Source organism: Myotis yumanensis, unplaced genomic scaffold (genome assembly GCF_028538775.1).
Source record: "Myotis yumanensis isolate MYYU_CA2020_CCGP unplaced genomic scaffold, mMyoYum1.0.hap1 SCAF_3, whole genome shotgun sequence".
Lineage (NCBI taxonomy): Eukaryota > Metazoa > Chordata > Mammalia > Chiroptera > Vespertilionidae > Myotis > Myotis yumanensis.
In genome coordinates, this window is record NW_027223754.1 from 139,216,522 (window position 1) to 139,227,382 (window position 10,861).

The following is a 10,861-nucleotide window of genomic DNA, read 5'->3' on the forward strand; positions in this document are numbered from 1 at the left end:
ACCTTTCAGTCCGCAGGCCGACGCTCTATCCACCGAGCCAAACCGGTTTCGGCTGTCATTTTACTCTTATATCTCTGCATACTGAGTGAGAAAATACTATTATAATGGTAAAATGGAAGACAGGGATCTAGCACTAATCCATTAAGTGGACTAGAAAATGTATCTAAAATTTAGAATCTCCATGAACACTGCTGAGATAAAACCATCTCTAAACCTCCAGGGTAGAATTTAAAAAAAGAAGAAAAAAAAGATATTGTTAAGATAGTTACCATTCTCTAAGAATTCTCTTCAAGACCAGTTTAAGAGAAATTTTATAGGAGTAAAACAGATGGGTTGAAGCTTTTCAATAAAGTGAAGACAAATTTTTTTTTATATTTCTATTCTGAAATCAATAACCATGATATGTTAAAAGACTAGAACAAGTATAGCGCTTTTATAAACCATAGAGCAATGTCAGCCACCTTGTGCAGAGCCATACATCTCTCTTTAATAATCCATTCTGTAACGGCCTAAGGACTTCAGATACATTTAAATAAATCAGTTTTGATTTTTGAGACAGAATTAGAGAACCTCTGATTTATGGGCCACTCAACTTGTACCTTTAATAGTGTAATGACAAAGTAGGAGATAATTTTAGATAAATGTCAGCTAAGATTACAGCTAAAGCTCATGCTCAATTGGGGCTTGTCTGTGCGATATGCTCTTTGTAGCCTTGTTTTATCAACGTATCAAGCGGCACTTGTATTTTACAGAACCTTTCAACATTTATTACTTTCACAAAGGAAAAAAGATATAAAAATTGAAAAAGTTCTGTGAACTGATTTAAAGCCCACACTAAAGTTCAAAAGACAAAATCAAAATACTATTCTATCTCAAGTTCTCTCAACCCTGTTTTTTTTTTTTTTTTAAAGCATTTTTTTTGTTGGCTACAGAACTGGAATGACATTATCTTCATATTAAAATACTGTGAAGTTGACAGGTTAGTCTTTTTTATGATATAGCTTTTTTCTACTCAGTATATGTGATTTTTAAATTGGAGATTAATTAGAGGAGGACAGAGTAATTAACTGTTCCTCAATTTGAAATAGTAAACAAGGACTTAGCTGAACTTTCCCTCCATGATAGAGTAATGCAAGGCACTTTATTGTCTCTGGGCGTAAAATCAGACTGTATAAGAATTAAAGTAAAGCAGTGACCTTCAAAAATGTTATACTAAATGTGTTAATTTTTTAAAAAGTATTATTCAAAATATATTTTAAAACTTGATTAAATGCAAATTACTTATAAAATTAATACATATTCACTGTAGAAATTTTTAAAAATAAAGAAATATACAAAGAAGTAAAGCAAGCCCTAACCGGTTTGGCTCAGTAGATAGAGCATCGGCCTGCGGACTCAAGGGTCCCAAGTTCGATTCTGGTCAAGGGCATGTACCTTGGTTGCGGGCACATACCCAGTGGTGAGGTGCAGGAGTCAGCTGATGGATGTTTCTCTCTCATCGATGTTTCTAACTCTCTATCCCTCTCCCTTCCTCTCTGCAAAAAAACAGTAAAATATATTTTAAAAAAAGAAGTAAAGCAATATTATCTCTTATCTCACAATCTAGCTCCTAACACCCACAGCATATTGAAAAGTATATTTGTATATTAACGTCAGAGTACTTCTATGTATATGTATGTGTTTCTTCACAAAACTGAAATTATATTTATGATTACATAAATTATGTATCCTGATTTTGTTCTTTTTAGATTTAAAAATATATTCTCCCACGTTATTTAATATCCATATAGTAGTATAGGCTATCTCTGTAGTATTATTTATCTAGGCCTTTTTAAAAATATGTTTTTATTGATTTTATTTAGTTCTTTTTACTATTTATTATTATTTTTTTTTGGTTAATCCTCACCAGAGGGTATTTTTCCATTGATGTTTAGAGAGAGTGGAAGGGAAGGGAGAGACAGAGAGAGACACATGGGTTGGTTGCCTCCCGTATGCACCCCGACAAGGGCCGGGGATCAAGCCTGCAACTGAGGTAGGTGCCCTTGACCAGAATTGAACCCGGGGCCCTTAAATCCACGGGCAGACACTCTATCCACTGAGCCAAACTGGCTAGTGGTGTTTTTTATTGATTTTAGAGAGAGAGGAAAGGAGAGAGACATAGAAACTCCAATGGAAGAGAATCAACATCAATCGGCTGCCTCCTGCAAGCCCCCTACTGGGGATAGAGCCCACAACCAGAGCATGTGCCTTGACCATGAATCCATCCTCAACCTCTTAGTGCATGAGTCATTGTTCAACCACTGAGTCACAACAGCCAGGATTTTTTTTTTTAATAGACACGAATCTCTTGCACTATGTAAAGCACAGTAGGCTAAATGACAATGCCAACTGAAAAAGACATGGCTATTGCTGGAGGAAGACATGACTTTTGCTGGAGGATCATATATCTGAACAATAATATAACAGATGAAGAAATATACAGTAATATGAAAACAAGCACTAGAAATCAATAGCAACTACAAAAATAAAGAAATTAGTGTATCCATATTGCATTATTTTACTGAATTGAGTTAAACTTCATTTTTTGTATTCTTTTTGTGTCCCAAACTAAATGATTTATTGAGTATAAGCCATCAATACATAGTTTCAGTATATTAATTTATTAGTGTATTTTAATTTAAAACATAAATTTTCCATATGAGTATGCAATTTGTATTATATTGCAGATGTGACATGTAAATTAACATTACTTACACATTATTATGCATAAATAAATAAAAAAACTCTTTCCAAATTAGTAGCTCTTATGAAGGATACAAATTTAAAGAAAAAAATAATAAATCTTTTTAAAAAATAAATTTCTACCACTTAACATTGCTTTTTCAGTTAAATAAACAAGGAGACAAAAATAGTAATTTAAAGCATGCAAATTAACTTGTAAAATTCATCTTCAATATAGATGTATGTGATGGAAAACAAATTAATCTGGTACTGAATGACTTAAGGAATAGAGAAGAAAATCTGTTTGTGAATTTTATTGAAAATTTCCTTGGGTGTTAGTTATTTTTTAGGGCTTGGAGTTGTAAATTCATTGATCACAAAAAGTACAATAATAATTATAAAACTTTAAAAGCTTTATATGAATACACAAAATGAAAAAAAATCCATAATTTCCATTAACTACTGAAGTACTTTTTTCCTTTAAGCTTTCTTATCAATATTTCTTTTATTCTTCATGTTAGGCAGTTATTTAACATCCATTTTTGATTTTTAAAGGTAATTGCATGTATAAGAGCTATTTTTAAAATTTAAATATGTAGCTGAATATAGTAAAAATCAATAATCCCACTTATATCAATGGAAAAATAATCTAACAAAGTCAACAATGAAACATTGACTTTAAATGACACATACTTGATGGATTTAACAGATATATACGGAACATTTCAACTAAAAGTAGCACAACACACATTCTTCACAGTGCATATAGAATATTCTTCAGGATAGATCATATGTAAGACCATAAAATAGCTTTTAATACATTTAAGGATATTGGAATCATGGCAAGCACCTTTCCCAAGCAATAGAATGAAAGAAGAAATCAACTACAAGAAGAAAACTGTAGAATTCACAAATATGTCATTAAACCTACATGCTAGTGTACAACCAGTGGGTCAAAAAAATCAAAGAAAAATATCAAAAAAATCTTGAAACAAATAAAAATGAAAACACAACATAACACAATTTAGGAGGTACAGCTAAAGCAGCTCTAAGAAGGAAGTTCATAGTAATAAATGTTCAAGAAACAAGAAAAATCTCAAACAAACTTCACACCTCAAAGAACTAAAGAAAGAAGAAAAAAGAATGCCCAAAATTAGTAAAAGGAAGAAAATAATAAAGATATGAATGGAAATAAATAAAATAGAGACTAATAAGACAATAGATAAGATCAATGAAACTGATGTTGAAAAAATAAATAAAATTTACAAACCAAGACTCACCAAGAAAAAGAAGAGATAGCTCAAATAGATAAAATCAGAAATGAAAGAAGATAAATTTCAGCTGATATCATAGAAATACAAAGAATCATAAAATACTACTATGAAACAATAATACACACAAAAAAATAGGACAGCCAATAAGAAATGGATAAATTCCTACCAAGACTGAATCATTAAGAAAGAGAAAATTTAAATAGATCAACCACTAGTAAGAAGATTGAATAAATACTCAAAAACCTCCCAAACAGACAAAAGTCCTGGACCAGATGGTTTCACTGGTGAATTCTACCAAATAATCAGAGAAAAGTTAATACTAACCTTTTTCAAACTCGTCCAAAAAAAAATAAAAGAGGTGGGAACACTTATAAATTTATTTTACAAGGTCATTATTACACTGATAAAAATACCAGATAAGTGTGCCAGAAGAAAATAAAATTACAGGCCAATATCTCTGGTGAACATAGATGTAAAAACCCTAAACAAAATATTAACAAACTGAATTTCACAATACATTGGAAGGACCTTACACCATTATCAAGTAGAATTTATTCCAGAGATTAACATCCCAAAATTAGTCAGTGTGATATACCACATTAACAAAATGAAGGATAAAAATCATATGTCATCTCAACAGATGCAGAAAAAGTATATGATAAAATTCAAAACCTATTTATAATAAAAACTCTCAATGAAGTGGATATAGAGGGCACATACCTCAACATATAAAGGCCATGATAAGCCCATAGTAAACATCACACTCAATGGTAAAAAGCTCAGCCCATTTTTTCTAAGATAAAAAACAAAACAAGGATGCCCACTCTTGTCATTTTAATTCAACATAATATTGGAAATCCTAGCCAGAGCTATTAAGCAAGAGAAAAAAAAAAGAAATAAAAAGCATCCAAATTGCATAGAAAGAAGTTCAACTGTACATATGTCATGATACCAGATACAGAAATTCCTAAAGACTCCATTAAAAAAACTATTAGAACTAATCAACAAATTCAATAAGTTGCAGAATGCAATATCAATAAAAATATTGTTGCGTTTCTATACACTATCAGAAGATGAAAGAATCTCATTTACAATTGCAAAAAAGAGAATACAATACCTAGTAATAAATTTAATCAAGAAAGCGAAAGACCTATAAATTGAAAATTATAAGACATTGATGAAAGAAACTGAATAAGATAAAAATAAGTGAAAAGATATTTTGTGGTCATGAATAGGAAGCTTAATATTGTTAAAATGCCCATACTATCCAAAACAATATAAAGGTTCAGTGCAATCTTTATAAAATTTCAATGGCATTTTTTCACAGAAATAGGTAAAAGAATCCTAAAATTTGAGTGGAACCACAAAATACCTAAAAGTAATCTAAAGAAAGAAAAACAGCCCTGGTTGGTGTGGCTTTGGTTGGTTGAGTGTCATCCTGTGCACCAAAGGTCACCGGTTCAACTCCTGGTGAGGGCACATGCCCAGATTGTGACTTGATCTCCAGTAGGAAAATAAAGAAAGAAAGAAGAACAAAGCTGGGAATCATGCTCCCTGATTTCAACTATATTACAAAGCAATAGTAATCAAAACAGTATGCACTGGCATAAAAACAGACAAATACATACATGTTCAACTAGTTTATGATAAAGCCGCCAAGAATATGCAATGAGAAACACGGTCTCTTCCATAAATGGTGTTGGTAAATTTGGACAGCCACATGCAAAGTACGAAACTGGACCACTATCTTATACCATACACAAAAATAAAATAAAAATTAATGTATTAAAGACTTGAATGTAAGACCTGAAACCATAAAACTCCTTGACATCAGTCTTGAGGATTTTTATTGTGTATTTGACACCAGAAACAAAGGTTACAAAAATCAAATATAAAGAAGTGAAACTACATCAAACTAGAAAGCTTCTGCACAGAAAAGGAAATCACTGACAAAATTAAAAGACAGCCTACTGGATGGAAGAAAATATTTAAAAATCACAAATCTGATAAGGCGATAATATGCAAAAAGATTTTAAAAACTCAGACAACTCAATAACTAAAAAACAATCATTCCAACTTAAAAATAAGAAGATATAGACATCTTTTCAAAGAAAACGCTTAGATGGCCCACAGATCCTTAACAAAATGGCTCAATATCACTAATAATCAGGGAAATATAAATCAAAACCATAGTGAGATATCACTTCACACATGTTAGAATGGCTGTTATAAAAAAGACAAGAAATAAGCAATACTGGTAAAGGATATAGAGAAAAGGAAAACCCCGTGCAGTATAGGTGGGGATATAAATCCAGTCACTGTGGAAAACAGTATGGAGATTCCTCAAAAAACAAAAGTTAAAAATAGAACCATCACATGATCCAGCAATTCCACTTCTTGGAATTTTCTTGAAGAAAATCAAAACACTAACTTGAAAAGATATATGTGCTGCATGTTCACTGTAGCATTTTTTTTTACAATAGCCAAGATAAAGGAAACAACATAAATGTACACTGATGGATGAAAGGATAAAGAAAATGTGGTGTATGTATACACAATGGAATATTGTTCGGTCATAAAAAATAATGAGGTTTTGCTAGTTGTGACATCGATGTACCTTGAAGGCATTATGCTAAGTGAAGTAAGTCAGACATAGAAAGACAAATACTTAGGATTTTACTCATATGTGAAATCTAAACAAACAAACAAACCCAACCTCATAGATACTGAGAACAGATTAGTGGTTGACAGAGGCAGAGTATGTGGGATGGCAAAATGAATGAAGGAGGTCAAAAGGTACACATTTCTAGTCTATACTAATAAAAGCCTAGGTGGCCCTCACTCCCTTGTGCAACATCGTCACAAGATGGCCACCACAAGATGGCCGAACACATAGCAGAGGCAGGGGTTGGCGGAGGAGGTGGGTTGTGGCAGGGGAGGGCAGTTGGGGGCAATCAGGCCAGCAGGGGAGGGCAGTTGTGGGCAATCAGGCTGGCAGGTGAGGGCTGTTGCAATGATCGAGCAGGCAGGGAAGGGCAGTTGGGGCTATCAGGCCAGCAGAGGAGGGCAGTTGGGGGCGATCAGGCCTGCAGGGGAGCAGTTAGGCATCAATCAGGCTGGCAGGGGAGTGGTTAGGGGCAATCAGGCTGGCAGAAAGAAGTGGTTAGGGGCAATCAGGCAGGCAGGCAGGTGAGTAGTTAGGAGCCAATGGTCCCGGATTATGAGAGGGATGTCCAACTGCAGTTGAACATCCCTCGAGGGGTCCCAGATTGGAGAGTGTGCAGGCCGGGCTGAGGGACAGCCCTGTCCATGCACGAAATTCATGCACCAGGCCACTAGTTATAACATAAATAAGTCATGGGGATGTAATATACAACATGACTAGTATAGCTAGTAATACTGTATTATATATATGAAAGTTTCAAAAAATCTCAAAAAAATTTTTGTAACTAGGTGAGCTGAGAGATATTAACTAGACTAATTGTGATCATTTTGCAATTCCAGTATACCATACAAATATGGAGTCACTATTTTGTACACTTGAAACTAATAATGTCATATGTCAATTATACCTCAGTTAAAAAAAGATAAACAATGTGGTTTTCAAAACAGTTCTCTACTGGGTATCTTAGATTTTGCTAGGCTTAATAAGGGAATTCGAAGGGAATTCAGGGAATACTTTTAATTCCCTTTTTGAAATACCTTATAAACTTTAGCTTACAAGCTGATTTACCAAATGAAAACAAAACAAAAAAAAACAGCTTAGAGGAGTTGAACATTTGTCCCAAAAGAGACAGTGAAAATATAAATTCCAGAGGATAAACCAAATCTGAATTCAAATCCAAGGCTCTCAGCCAAAACCGGTTCGGCTCAGTGGATAGAGCGTCGGCTTGCGGACTGAAAGGTCCCAGGTTCGATTCCGGTCAAGGGCATGTACCTGGGTTACGGGCACATCCCCAGTAGGAGATGTGCAGGAGGCAGCTGATCGATGTTTCTCTCTCATCGATGTTTCTCTATCTCTCTCCCTTCCTCTCTGTAAAAAATCAATAAAATATATTAAAAAAAAAAATTCAAGGCTCTCATTATTGAGTTCACTTTTCAAGGCCCCCTGAATCAAAATGGAAAAAGGGAAACCATGCATGTAAAAAAGTTTAGCCTCAGACTGGGAGATTTTAAGTATGATAAACAGTTTCTCTTCTTGTACTCAAACAAATTCCAACTTCTACAAATGCATTTTTAATATATAGTAATATAGTAATATATACTCCACATGTCTGTCAGTTAAATCTATCCTTAGTTTTAAGCACGATCAAATCTCTCTATCTGAGTCACTTCATACAAAAATTCATTTTTCCTCATAATCCCCTAAATATATTTGCCTTGAATAATTAACAGTGGTGATGGGTTTCATAAAATCTTTCACACAGATACAATATGGTAGATGCTTCAAAATTAATATCAATTGTGAAACAACAAAAGCTGTGGGTGTGAAACTGAATTTTTCTCAATTCACAGCTGCATATGCAATGTATATCTATGGATAACCTGGAAACACAATGCACGGATAATCCACAGATAACCTTATATATTTAAGCTAGTGACTCAGGCATAATCATCATGGTTAACCAGTGAAACTAATCAGCATCCACTATATCGCTGGGCCAATTAGCTTAATCTACATTACTTTGAGCAGTGATATATGTTCCTTTGGGATGATTATAATAAAGTCATCCCAGGTGACAAAATAAGAGTTAAGAATTATAATATACTAGAAGCCCGGTGCACAAAAATTTGTGCACTGGCGCTGGGGGGTGGGGGGGTCCCTCAGCCCAACCTGTGCCCACTCATAGTCTGGGACCCCTGGGAGATAACCACCTGCTGGCTTAGGCCCGCTCCCCTGGTGACAGATGGCACACCCAATCCCACGGTGTCTGCCCCATCTCCCCCAGTCGCAGATGGTAGGCCCGGATCCTGTGCTGGGGTGGGCAGCAGCTCCGGATTGCACTGCTGACAGCCCCAGGTGGGGCGGCGCAGCGGGATCTGCCTGCAGTATGCAAATTAGCCACCATCTTTGTTGGTGGTTAATTTGCATATCAGGCTGATTAGCCAAGTGGAGGTGTAGCAAAGGTATGGTCAATTACCATATTTGTCTATTATTAGATAGAACTAGAGGCCCAGTGCACAAAAATTTGTGCACTCGGAGGGGAGAGGGAGTCCCTCAGCCCGGCCTGTGCCCTCTCGCAGTCTGGAACCCCTCAGGAGATAATGACCTGCTGGCTTAGGCCTGCTCCCGGGTGGCAGAGGGCAGGCTCAATCCCTAGGTGCAGCCCCTGGTCAGGCTCAGAGCAGGGCCGATTGGGGAGTTGGGGCACCGCCCCCTGTCATGCACAGAGCAGGGCGGATCGGGAGGTTGCGATGCCACCCCTAGTCATGCTCAGAGTAGGGCCAATTGGGGGGTTGGGGCACCGCCCCCTGTCACACTCAAGGCAGGGTCGATAGGGAGGTTGCGGCGCCACCCCCTGTCACGCACAGAGCCGCAGAGCGATCAGGGGGTTGGGGAGCTCCCCCGTATCAGGCACAGAGCAGGGCTGATCAGGGGGTTGGGGCGCCTTCCCCTGTCAGGAACAGAGCAGGGCAGATAGGGAGGTTGTGGCCCCGCCCCCTGTCACACACAGAGCCACAGGGCAATCAGGGGGTTTGGGCGCTGCCCCTTGTCACGCTGATCCTGGTGCCGGGAGGCATATTACCCTTTTACTATATAGAATAGAGGCCTGGTGCACAGGTGGGGGCTGGCTGGTTTGCCCTGAAGGGTGTCCTGGATCAGCGTGGGGGTCCCCACTGGGGTGCCTGGCCAGTCTGGCTGAGGGGATGAGGGCCGTTTTCAGGCTGGCGGGTGACTGAAGCTCCCAATCGCTCTTTTTTTTCTTTTTCTTTTTTTATTCTGGGCCAGCTTTAGCTCTGAGGCCTTGGCTGCTGAAAGCAGGTTTCTGGCCTTTGTTTACCTTCTGTATTTGATACAATGTTGCAGTCCGGCTGGCTGAAGCCCGGCTGACTAAAGCAGGTTTCTGGGGTTTTGTTTAGCTTCTATATTTGCAACATAGTTGCTTAGAGTTGCAGCTGAGAGGCTGGCAAATCAGGCGGGGAACGTTGGAGTCCGCCATCACTGGAGCAAGCAAGCCTCCCTGTTCGCTTCAGTGCATGGCTGCTGGCCGCCATCTTGGCTGGCAATTAATTTGCATATCGCCCTGATTAGCCAATGGGAAGGGTAGCAGTTGTACTGCTAATTACCATGTTTCTCTTTTATTAGATAGGATATTTTGGGGGAGGGGAGAAAGTAGTATTTTCTTCAGAGGAATAACTTAGTCATTTGTTGAGTAAAGAAATGTTTTTGTACCTGTCAGAATGGCTGCCATCAATAAATCAACAAACAACAAGTGCTGGCAAAAAAGGTACCCTAGTACACTGCTGGTAGGAATGCAGACTGTTACAGCCACTGTGGAAATCAGTTTGGAGTTTCCTCAAAAAATTAAAAATGGAACTGCTAGTGCTCGCTTCGGCAGCACATATACTAAAATTGGAACAATACAGAGAAGATTAGCATGGCCCCTGCGCAAGGATGACATGCAAATTCGTGAAGCGTTCCATATTTAAAAAAATAAAAATAAGAATAAAAATGGAACTGCTATTTGACTCAATGATCCCACTTCTGGGAATATATCCTAAGAAGGCTGAAATACCAATCAGAAAGAACACATGCACCCCTATGTTCATAGAAGCACTATTTACAATAGCTAAGATCTGGGAACAGCCCAAGTGCCCATCAGTAGATGAGTGGATAAAAAAGCTGTGGTACTTTTACACAATGA

At 37.2% G+C, this 10,861-nt stretch overlaps 1 non-coding gene across 1 annotated transcript; it reads left to right on the forward strand.

Annotated features, from left to right (window-relative positions):
• The first annotated feature begins 10,539 nt into the window (after positions 1-10,539).
• Positions 10,540-10,646, forward strand: LOC139007729 (U6 spliceosomal RNA). Its single transcript, XR_011470894.1, has one exon. It is a non-coding gene; the product is annotated as a U6 spliceosomal RNA (small nuclear RNA).
• The last annotated feature ends 215 nt before the right edge of the window (positions 10,647-10,861 follow it).